This window comes from Marmota monax, unplaced genomic scaffold, assembly GCF_021218885.2.
Source record: "Marmota monax isolate L192 unplaced genomic scaffold, Marmota_monax_Labrador192_F-V1.1 WCK01_AAM20220418_F8-fsc00027, whole genome shotgun sequence".
Taxonomy (NCBI): domain Eukaryota; kingdom Metazoa; phylum Chordata; class Mammalia; order Rodentia; family Sciuridae; genus Marmota; species Marmota monax.
The window spans coordinates 2,452,662-2,463,951 of NW_026694617.1; positions in this window are offsets into that span (position 1 = coordinate 2,452,662).

Here is an 11,290-nt window from a genome sequence, read left to right on the forward strand (position 1 = left end):
GAAAATAAAATCTTATTCAAAATGCAAGCATTGTTTTACTAAAAATTCTCCCATGTTTATAATAGGTGAGTAGATGCTTAAAATCAAGTTGGGTACTTACCCTTCTGTCCTGATTTCTTATCTGCTGTTCTCTTTTTACTTTCTTTGTCTCACTTTCTCCACTATAAAATGTCTTCTTTGGACTGGGGTTTTGGCTCAGTGTTAGAGCACTTGCCTAGCATGCATGAGGCACTGGGTTCAGTCCTCAGCACCACTTAAAAATAAAGTTATTGTGTCCACCTACAACTAAAAAAATAAATGTTAAAAAAGTTTTCTTCATTACAAATATTTTGTCTCCTTTATTGTTCATAGAAGTACATATGAATTTAATAAAAATTAACCTTTTATTCTTTCATATAATGATATCAGCTAAAATTGTTCTGTATGATCTGTGTATACTCATATCTCTTTATTTCATTTTCAGAAAATTTTAACAAGTCAACAATATTTTCAGTGTAAACAATTGTGATATTGTTCATTCAGAAATAAAATTATATATAAAACAAATGACATGGTTTTTATTTAAATTAACTACAGCATCTAGAAATCCCACCTGTTAAACAATGACCACCTCATATTATATAAATGATTATCTTAATTAAAAATGGTTTCAAATAGAAAATTTCTGGTCTCATTTTATATACAAGTCTTAGCTAAGTATATGCTAAAAGATAGGCAGATAAATACAAATGCAAGACTGAGAAAGAATTCTTCTAAAATTTCTAAAAAATCACATTGGTAACCTTGTCACATAGTAAAAATAAATGACATTAATAAAATAATTAGCTGGTTGATTGATTAAGATGCTCAGAAACATATCTCTGAGATAAAAAGTAAATATTTTTAACTGAATTAAAATTTTAAAAATAACATCAAAATTTTTATGCTAGGAGCTTGAGATGTGGCTAGATCACTTGCCTACTATGCTCAAGGCCCTGGGTTCAATCCCCAGTACCACGATAAAACAACAACAACAAAAAGTTCTGAGTGAAGGCAAGACTTAGAGGGTAATCTTTAGCACTGAATACATGTATTAGATAAGAATAAAACTCTATAATCAATAATATAAGATTCTGCCTCAGGACACTAAAGAAAGAGCATTATAAAAAGCAAGTAGAAGGAAAAAAGTTAGAGCAGAAATCAATTAACATGAAATCAATAGAGAAAATCAACAATATCTAGTTCCCTAAAATAACATTGTAGTCAGGTGTGGAGGCGCAGGCCTGTAATCCCAACGGGTAGGGAGGCCGAGATAGGAGGATAGAGTTCAAAGCCAGTCTCAGCAATAGTGAGGCACTAAGCAACTCAGTGAGACCCTGTCTCTAAATAAAACACAAAATAGGGCTGGGGATGTGGCTCAGTGGTCAAGTGCCCCTGAGTTCAATCCCCACTATCCCCCAAAAAATAAATAAATAACATTGGTCAACCTATAGCCAGAAATGAAGGGGTGGGAAGTAAAAGACACAAATTACTAATACCAGAAATGAGACAAGGGCCATCACTACTGATCACATGGATATTGAACACTAAATGACAAATACACATACATGTCAATTGACACATAGACATAAAACACAAAATATGAAAGAAAAATCATCAAAATCAATGTATAGGTTGCCGTTGGAGAAGAATCTGTGATGGAGTAGAAATTTAAAAGTGGCCTTACAGACTTGTAGCAGTGGATTGTTTAAAGCAAGAGAAGATATTTATGCATTTCTTATGCAATTAAAAACATTTTTGAAAGAGAAGAACAGTTGAAAGCCTGGAGAACCCTCTAATCAGCATTACACCCAGTAAAGGTGAATGTTGTTAGTACACAGAGCAGATACAGGTGCATAAGGAGAGCTGTCTGTCATTGCTGATAGTGTAACTCATACTCATCAAGTGCTCACAGTGTGCCAGCAAGAAATCTGGGATAAAACTAAAACTAAAAAAAAAAAAAAAAAAAAAATGCTGCCTACCTTCCCATGATGAAGACATAATCCTCAGTACAATACATTTGGCACCTACTTTCATTCATAGGAGGTAGGATTTATTGAGTACTAACTACATGCCAGGCACTGTTTCTTATGTTTGATAACATGAACTTTTTACTCAATCCTCATAGCAACAATATGCATTATTTCTATTCCTGTTCTGAAGATAAGATGCCCAACCCAGGTGAGTTAGTAACTTGCTTATGTGTAACTCAGCTAGACAGTAGGATTCAAACTCACCATGCCTTGTTGTCAACACTGCTTGATTGATCTTTACCAAAACCTGGCTACATACTATCCATTATTATTCAGCATATGAGGAAACAGACCTGAAGAGGTCAGCAATGGAGTATGGTCATGCCAATTAGTGCAGGCAGAACCACATTTTCAACCAGCTTTCTCTCCAATACTCATTCTTCTTTGTGAAGTTATGGAAATGTATAACTATAAAAGCGTTTTTAAGATATATTGTCCAATTTGTTTCCAGCTTTATTGAGGAATTAAAAAAACACTCCTAAGTTAAACAACAAAATCCTTCATGGTTGTTGTACATAATTAGAGTACCGAACTGGGTGAATTTGAACACAGATCTACACTCATGTTACCATCACCATAATTAATTTAATAAACAGATCCGATCCAATCCTTCCAAAGGTTTCCTTGTGTCCCTTTGTGATTTGTTGGGGTTTTTTGCTTGTTTATGTCTTTGTTTGCTTTTTATGGTAAGAACACTTAACAGGACACCTAGCCTCTTGACAAAATTTTAAATACATAATACCTCGTTAACTCTATGCTGTACAGCAAATCTTTGGAACATATTCATCTTTTATAACTAGTCAAAGGAATAGAAGTAGTCAAGGGAAGAGAAGCGGACAGTAGTGGTTACCAGGGAGTGAGTGGGGGGATTTGGGAAGGCGTTGTTCAATACAGTGCTCCAGAGGCTTGGATGACCCTCCAGGGGGACCCTGAGCCAGCCTTCTTGCCACACTCTGTTTCTTCCATACCTTAGTCAGTTCCCCTCAACCTCCTTCCTCAGTTCCCTTCCTGCTATTTATCTAACGAGGGTTTCCTCTTGGTAGCTGCTTTTGTCTGTCAGTCTTTCTCCCTTTTTCTCTCTCTGCCTGCCTCTCTTCACTACACCCTCTGTGAATAATTATACCAAACTCCTAAGTTAAACCACAAAATCCTTCATGGTTCTCAGTTTAATGAAAAGGCGAGAGAGGAAGCACGGGTGCTGTTGGGTAAATGCAGATCTTTGTTGATCAATTCTTTCCTGAAAAGTTAGTGTTTTCTTCTTGTGTTGCCAATGTTCACATGTTCACAATGACCGGTTGCAATGGTTTTAATGTGCATATATGTATCACATATGTCATATACAAGTGCTGATGGAAAAGAGCCTTTATGGGTAAAGAACTTGCCAGCTGGTGCCTGGGTGCTTAGGATGCCTATTGCTCTCGAATGGCAGGCTGAAAACTTCATAATGAAACCCGAAAATCACAGAAGCATAAACACAGCTGCTTATGCCTCCAAAGTAAGTGGTTTACAAGGGAAAGCATAATCAGTAGAATCGAGTGTTTAGTCAATTACATTAACAGCAGACAAATAGAAATCATATGTATTTGACAGGAGGCCATTTTAAGAAACTTTGTATGCTGCAAATGCAATGAGACATCTGAAAAGAAATGTCATCCATTATTCATGAGTTTGAATAAAATACAAAGGGCTCTCCTAAAAAAAAAATCAGAGAATTAAAATTCCCTTAAAATGCAAGGTTTTGATTTTAATAGCTCATTTTATTTTATTTTTTAAATTGGTTCAGAGGTACTTTTTTCTAGAAGTGACTTTTAAATGATTACAACCAGAGAGATTTAGTATACCTTAAAAATACCAGAGATAATTGTTTCAGGAAATCCTGCATGTCTGAGAATTTCTAAGAATATAAACACAATCTCTCAGAACATGAACTGGGCTGGGAGAGGGACAGAGAAAAGCCGACCCCTGCAGAGTGGGGCAGGTGGTGGAGGAAGTTCCCTTGGTGAATGGCAGAAGGTAATAACTGTATTCAGGTGGACTATGGGGGCGAAATCTGGTAGAAGGCAAGGTCAGAGGTCAAACCAGGAAGTTCAAAAGTCCCCTTGCAGGCTCACTGTTGGAATTCCAGTCCTTGGGATCTAGAATACAGAAAGATCATTGATGAGATCTAAAACACCAGAAAAGAACTCTCCACTGGGTCGAGGTACAAGGATACTGTTCTTGGAACTGCAGATCAGGCAAGGGACCATTTCCAAAGCCATCCAGACATGAGGTATGGTAGGAGAGTTATTTCTTAAATTGTACTTTTAAAAATCTGTTTTGAGAGACTGAAGTGGGGCTTCATGTTCCAGGTACATTGTCCTGGTGATGAAATCTGTGAGGAGTGGGGGGAAAAAGCTAATAGCAAATGAAATTATACTGATCTACTATAACTGTAGCAAGGAAAAATCAATAAATGGTAAAGTTCCAGTGTATATAACTAGAAATGGAAATTTTCCCAAAGCATTTTTTTTTGGTGGGGGGAAAGAGGGTACCAGGGATTGAATTCAGGGGCAGGGGCACTTGGTCACTGAACCATATCCCCAGACCTATTTTGTATTTTTATTTAGAGACAGGGTCTCATTGAGTTGCTTACCACCTCGCTTTTGCTGAGGCTGGCTTTGAACTTGCTATCCTCCTGCCTCAGCCTTGGGAGCCGGCTGGGATCTCCGGCATGCGCCATTGTGCTCAGCTTCCCAAAACATTTTTAAACTCCAATTTTTATGGGAAGTCCTTGGGGCATCTGTTTTGGTAAACAAGATAAGATGCATGGTTTGTATAATTAGCACATCAGTGATGATTCTCCAACAACTGTGTGTAAACCTAGTGCATCAGAAGCATGGGGCAGTATTTTAAGAACTAGGCACCCAGGACACAGGTGGCAATGGATGGAACTTGAAAGCCAAATAAATTAAAGTCTGAAATAGTCAAAAGTCCTGTTTTCTCTCACATGTGGAAGCTAGAGAGGAATTTTTTTTTTTTTTTTTGCTGTGTGGGGGATGATTTTTTGAAAATAAAAGGGACACCAGCAAAGTGTGGAAGAGGAAAGGGACCAGGGAAAGAAGGAGAGGAGGTAAAGGAGAAATTCTGGAGAATGATATTAATCAAGTTATATGGTTATATTGTGCATATGTGTGAATATATAACAATGTATCCCACCATTAAGCACAATTGCAATAGGCCAACAAAAATATGGAAAAGGAAAAAAAAAAGAATACAATCTGAGAGAAAGCCTGAGACTCTGCATTTGCTACAAGATCCCTTCAGGGAGCCACTGACATTGACTGAACTCCTTTTTAGGGCCTTATCCAACTTATCAGATGGAAAACTTAAAAAAAAAACAAAACATGCTCTAAAGAATTTAAAAATGTGAAGTTCTCTCAAATAGCTTAAGCATTCTCTCTTCCAATAATATCATCATGCTATTATGCCATAATGTGCAGCTTTAGCTCACGTGCTCTCCTGAATTCAACATGAATTACAATTTAATAAGTCTGAATTAATGAACTTTTAATTCCAGAAAATCATCTTCCTAAACTCCTATTCTACTACAACCCTTACATCCCTGGGACACAGCTTCCCACAGAGTCAGTATCCTTGGAACCATCTCTACAATGTGTACTTTATTCCCACTCTTTCCTGTCATTCTGGGTCAGTTTTGTTTGGTGTAGAGAGTGTGAGAAGACTCAATGCAGGCCACCAGAATGTGAGGACTCTCAGATTATTGTCCCAAGATACAGATAAAAACACAGGCTTGCACAAGATTTTGACACATTTAGAAGGCTTCCTGTCACCAAACCTCTGAGCCATGCCCTCTGTCCAGCTGGCAGCTGAGAATGGTTTCTAAATTTGTTCACAAATCCCAGCGGTTTTCCCAGAATCCTGGGTGGGGAGTCAGGAGACCTGAATTCTGGTTTTATCTCCAGGACCGTCAGCTATGTGTCCTTAAACAAATAGCCTCACAGCTCCAGGCTCTATAAGGAGGGTTTGAATATCCATGTTCTACTTATTTACATCATTTGAGGCCAATTATTAACATCTAGCCTCTCAATCCCCTCACCTCTAAATCAGAGATAATAAAAAGACTACCCCCAAAAAATTGTTGGGCAAATTTCTCAGATATTGTATGTGAATGCTTAATATAGTGCCTAGCACAAAGGATGGTTCCTGACTTTATTTAGGAAGAAGTAGGATAATAAATGTGAAAAACCCTTTGAAATGGATGAAAGTGCTGATGGACATAAGACAAGTGAGAAAGGTATTGTATTAGCTATCAAATGCTGGGTAACAAATTACCCCAAAACTAAGCAGCTGGAAAGAGCCAGTAGTATCTCACATCATTTCTGAAAATAAGTGGCTTGGGTTCAGGGCCTCTCATGAATGTCAGGAGTTCGGTTAGGCTGGAGAGCGAGAAGTGTCAGAGTAACTGATTAAAGCAACCAGCAAAACAAAAGTAGCAAGGATGCCTTTACCCACTTAATGCAATAGTGTAAGCAGGAGGCTAAGATGAGCTGGGCGTGGTAGTGCACCCTCCCATGCCAGTGGCTCGGGAGGCTGAGGCAGGAGATTGCAATTTCAAATTCAGCTTCAGCAATTTATCAAGGCTCTAATCAACTCAGTGAGACCCTACCTATCTCTAAATAAAATACAGGTTGGGCTGGGGATGTGGCTCGGTAGTTAAGCATCCTGAGTTTAATCGCTGGTACCAAAAAATAAAATAAGAAAGAAGCCACAGCTAAAATGGGAGAAAGCTCCCATTTCCCCTGTTCTCCTTTTCCTCATTAGAATAGGGTCAGGTGCATCCCTTCACTGTTGCGGAATCTTTGAATGAAAGACACCTGAAGCTTCATGGTGGGTGACTAGGAATAGAAAGGACTGTGTAGAAGTCAAAGTCCTCACTTGCCACAAGGAAGCCGTGGCCAGGGGATCTGAGGAAGGTAAGTCTTTGTAACAGCACACAATGTTAAGCTTGAAAAATCACATTCAGTTTTTCATCAGGAGGCTCAGATGTTTTGGGGTGGTGGGATTTGTTGGGGTGGTAAGATGAGGCAAGAGGATGCTTAAGCCTGGTCCTCCAGCCAAGCTAGATAAAGCCTCCGGCAAATGTAGGGAAGGGCCAAAGAGTCAGTATGAGTAGATGTCCCCATAGGGTCAGCCAGACAAGTAAGCAGGTACTGGGGGCGGGTCGATTGCCAAAGGGCTTCTGCAGTCAGTGGGAACCTGGGACCGGCCACTGAGTGTTTCTCTGGGTGTGGTGCTGGCTCCCCTAGGGACTCTCCAGGTGCCACGCTCAGTTCTCATCTATTAAAGTTGAACCAGGACATTTAAAAACATTTTTAACATGTCCCCTGTGACTTATACTGCATACCACAATTGGAGGACCACTAAACAAAGTGTTTTAAAGGAGATGAAGTGCAGGTCAGAAGCAGCCAGAGAGAGCTGGCACTGGCTTGGTCAGAGCTGGCAATGGTAAGACCCTCTCTTTTCCAGGTGAAAATGACCCACCTATGGATAGATTAGCCTGGAAAGACACAAAGAAAAAAATTGAAAATGGCTAAGAAAAAAAAAGACTGAATAATAAAAGCCAGTGTGGTCCTTATTAATGAAACTTGTGATAGTGTCATTCTAAGCATCAGGACTCATTTTTAGCCATCTTTTTTACTTTGTCATTTTTTACTCATGGTAGAAAAATCAATCTTGATTGACATGGGAATCAGTTTTGTTGTTTCTCACACAATCTGTGCTTGATTGTGGCAGGTGGATTAGAACTCTTTAGCTTGACTTGATCTATCTGGTTCAGTCTTGTAAGGATATTTCAGATTTCACTGAAGTAGCGTTGGTGCTAACACAAAGGCCTTGCTTTACTCTGGGAAAGGCAGATGGCTGCAGTTGTCCTCTGAGACAGAGTTCTTTGTTTCAATGGTATAGTGATTGTGGCCATTGGTAATGATTCAGTGAATTAGTTAATAAATATAAATCCTAATGATTTGCAAATCCAAATCCTAGTGGCTATTTGGAAAAAAAAAAAAGTCTTCCTACTGGGAAGAATCATATACCTAAAAAAATTCACATCTCTTTTTCTTATCTCAGTGATATACTAGAGCTTTTACTAGTATTTGGTGGGTTTTATCTACCATCCACACTGGCCATAATCAACAACTCAAAAAATTCCTGGAGAGTATGAACAATTTTCTAAAGGTCTTTAGCGTCTTTAAAAGTCCAAGAGCTTAATATGAGAAACACGCATGAATTTTCTACTGATAAAATGAGGCGACCAGATCATGTGTTACAAAGGGGTTCATTTTAATAGAGAAGTTTCTCATACCTAAGACAGAGTGGGGAACCACTTTTAGCAGTCTTATGAATCTGATATTCTGAGAGGCATCCTCCTGAATTACATACAAATCCTGAACAAAAAAAATACATTTTAAAACATGGCTGAGTTTGCAAGAAAGTAAAGGAGATACCCAAGAGCCAAAAGAAAAAGCTGTGAGCTAGAATCAGGGCCGAGGGGAATACAGAAGGCTGACTTACCCTGGGGCAGATGCTGATACCTAATCCAAAGCTCTGGGATTTGTAATCGCTAAGGAAATGAGAGGGTATACTTTGTGCATATGTAAGACAAGTAAATGAAACTCAGGCTTTATATAAAGTGAAGCCCCCCCCCATCACAAAAGGAATATGATCTCAATGAAATAATGTGTAAGGAAAAAAAGAATCTGAGAAAGCAGCTGAAGGGAACTAGCAGGAAATTATCTCTCTGTGCTATAACATTGGTTGAAAATCACCAACAATCATAAAAAGACAATATTTTTCCCCTCGGCATTTTTAACTTTACCCATATTTCTGTGATTTGGGAGTCTGAATTTATACTATATATTGAGTCAGAAAAATCCCAAACTGAGAAAATAAAGTAGTCCCAGGTTAGTAGCACTTCCTGGTGCTTGGTATAAACAAATGCAACTCTTGGGGAAAGCACTTCTTCTTTAAGCCCCCAGGATTCTTGCATATTAGATTTAAACAAAGATAGATTCCCAGTGAGAAATTCCCAAGTACAATAAAAATGAACCATGAGGTCTGGACTACAACAAATAATAGATTTCCATCCTATGGAATTCAGATCCTGGAATATTCCAAAACTAAATATAAAACAGCTATTCAAAAAAATGAAAGTTAAAGTAAAAAGTTCCAGGAAAAAAAAAACTAATAAAATAGTAGCAAACAGGATCTAACACCATATTAAGAAGATAATAAATCATGAGCAAGTGAGATTTATTCCAAGAATGCAGGGTAGACATAATATTAGGAAATATATTATTGTCACATACTATATTATGAAGGTGAGTATACAATTTTTAAATAGCTTTATTGAGATATAATTAGTCTAGATATGCAATAGCACATATTTGAAATGGACAAGATAATGAGTTTTGACACATGTATACCTCCTGAAACCAGCACCAGAGTCAAAATAATGAACATACTCATCACCTCCAGAAGTTACCTCATGCTATTTTGTAATTCGTCCCGCCTTCATCTCCTTGTGGACTCTTTCTCGCTCTTGTGCAACCATTGATATGCTTTCAGTCACCATAGATTGGTTTGCATTTTTTAAAATTTGCAAATTTTTGTCTGAGTGAAGAGTAGAATCAAGAAAGTAGATTAGAATGGTGCTGAGATATAGCCCCATAGTCAGCTGCATCTGCTGTTTCAGGAAGCACTGAGAAGGACAAGGACAGTAGCTAAGGATCAGGAGGAGGAATCAGAGTTGTCATGGGGGAATCATAAAGTAGGAAAGGAGATAGAAAAGGGAAGGAGGACTGATAATGGAAAGAGGAAATGAATGAGTTTCAGACTGAGAGAGAGTTCTCATCCAAGGTCATTCTGCCATCTCAGTGCTTGTAACACACTCCCTTCTAACCCAGTCTGGAACCAATTCTCAAGCAGGCTGTCACAGAGGCAAATTGGAACAGCTGCTGGGGGAATGTGGCAGCAGAAGGGAAATTTACTTTCTTATGGGCATCTTTGGTGTTCCTGGAAAAAAACAAATTATGTGCTTAAAGAATTATTTTGAATAGTGGCCCTTCTACTGCCTTGGAAGCTATTTTATTTATACACAAAATTCTTGCTTAGTAACCAATGTAATATATTTTTTAAAAAAAGATTGTAATTTCAACATAGCTATGATCCCACCCAAATGATAATCTCTAATACATATAAACAGGAATTATGTTTATATGTACCAGCAACAGCCACCAAAATGAATTTGGCTTGCCATGTGCTGAATGCTTTCCAAATGTTAATTCATTTAATTCTCACAGTAATCTTATGAAGCAGTCACATCATTATTCCCATTTTATAGAATGACCTGTTTGCATTTTTGCTGGGCTAACAGCATATTTATTGGATTAACAGCCTTTTTTAAAAAAAGTCGTTATTATGAGTATGTTAGAAGTATTCAGAAAAATTTTAAGTCAACGAAACTAATGATACAATAGGCATATTAATCATTGTGATAACAGTCATATTTATTCTTTGAATTTCATTAACTAGAGTTTTAGAGGCTCACAAACTGACAAGAGGATCTAAAACAGAATGTATCTGTGATCCCACGGAAATGCCTTCTTGGCTAAAAATGTTTATTAGTCATCTGACTTGGGCCCTGATAGATGGAAAGCGTAGAGAATTGATTTTTTTTTTTTTATCTTCCATCAGTATTTCAACACCACATTGCATTTTAGACTGATCCATTTTCCTAATTTCCTGCCATCCATTTCTCCTCAAAGAAGCAGCAAGGAGAAAGTCATTAAAGCATAGGGATGAATTCTTTAATCTTCCTAAGGCAGATCCGAATTCAGTGCAGCAATGGAAATACTGGGATCTGAACACGTTTGGGTCCCTCATTGAGCACGAACTACATACACTGGGTTTCACACAGAATCTGATCATCACATGCCTGGTCCACCATGGTTGGTGTTACAGAGGACTGCTAGGAAGTAAGCTGACCACCAGTCCTGGAATTTGTCTCTTTCTTTTCTTAGCACTCTCCACTCCTATGCAGAACTCATCCTTCTCCTGGTTTCTGATAGCATCTGTAGATAGGTGACTTCCACATTTTAAATTTGAGCCATGTTTCTCTTCTAAGTTATACATACAGTCTCAGTGTTTATTCAATACCTCGACGTGACTGTCTCATCTGGGCT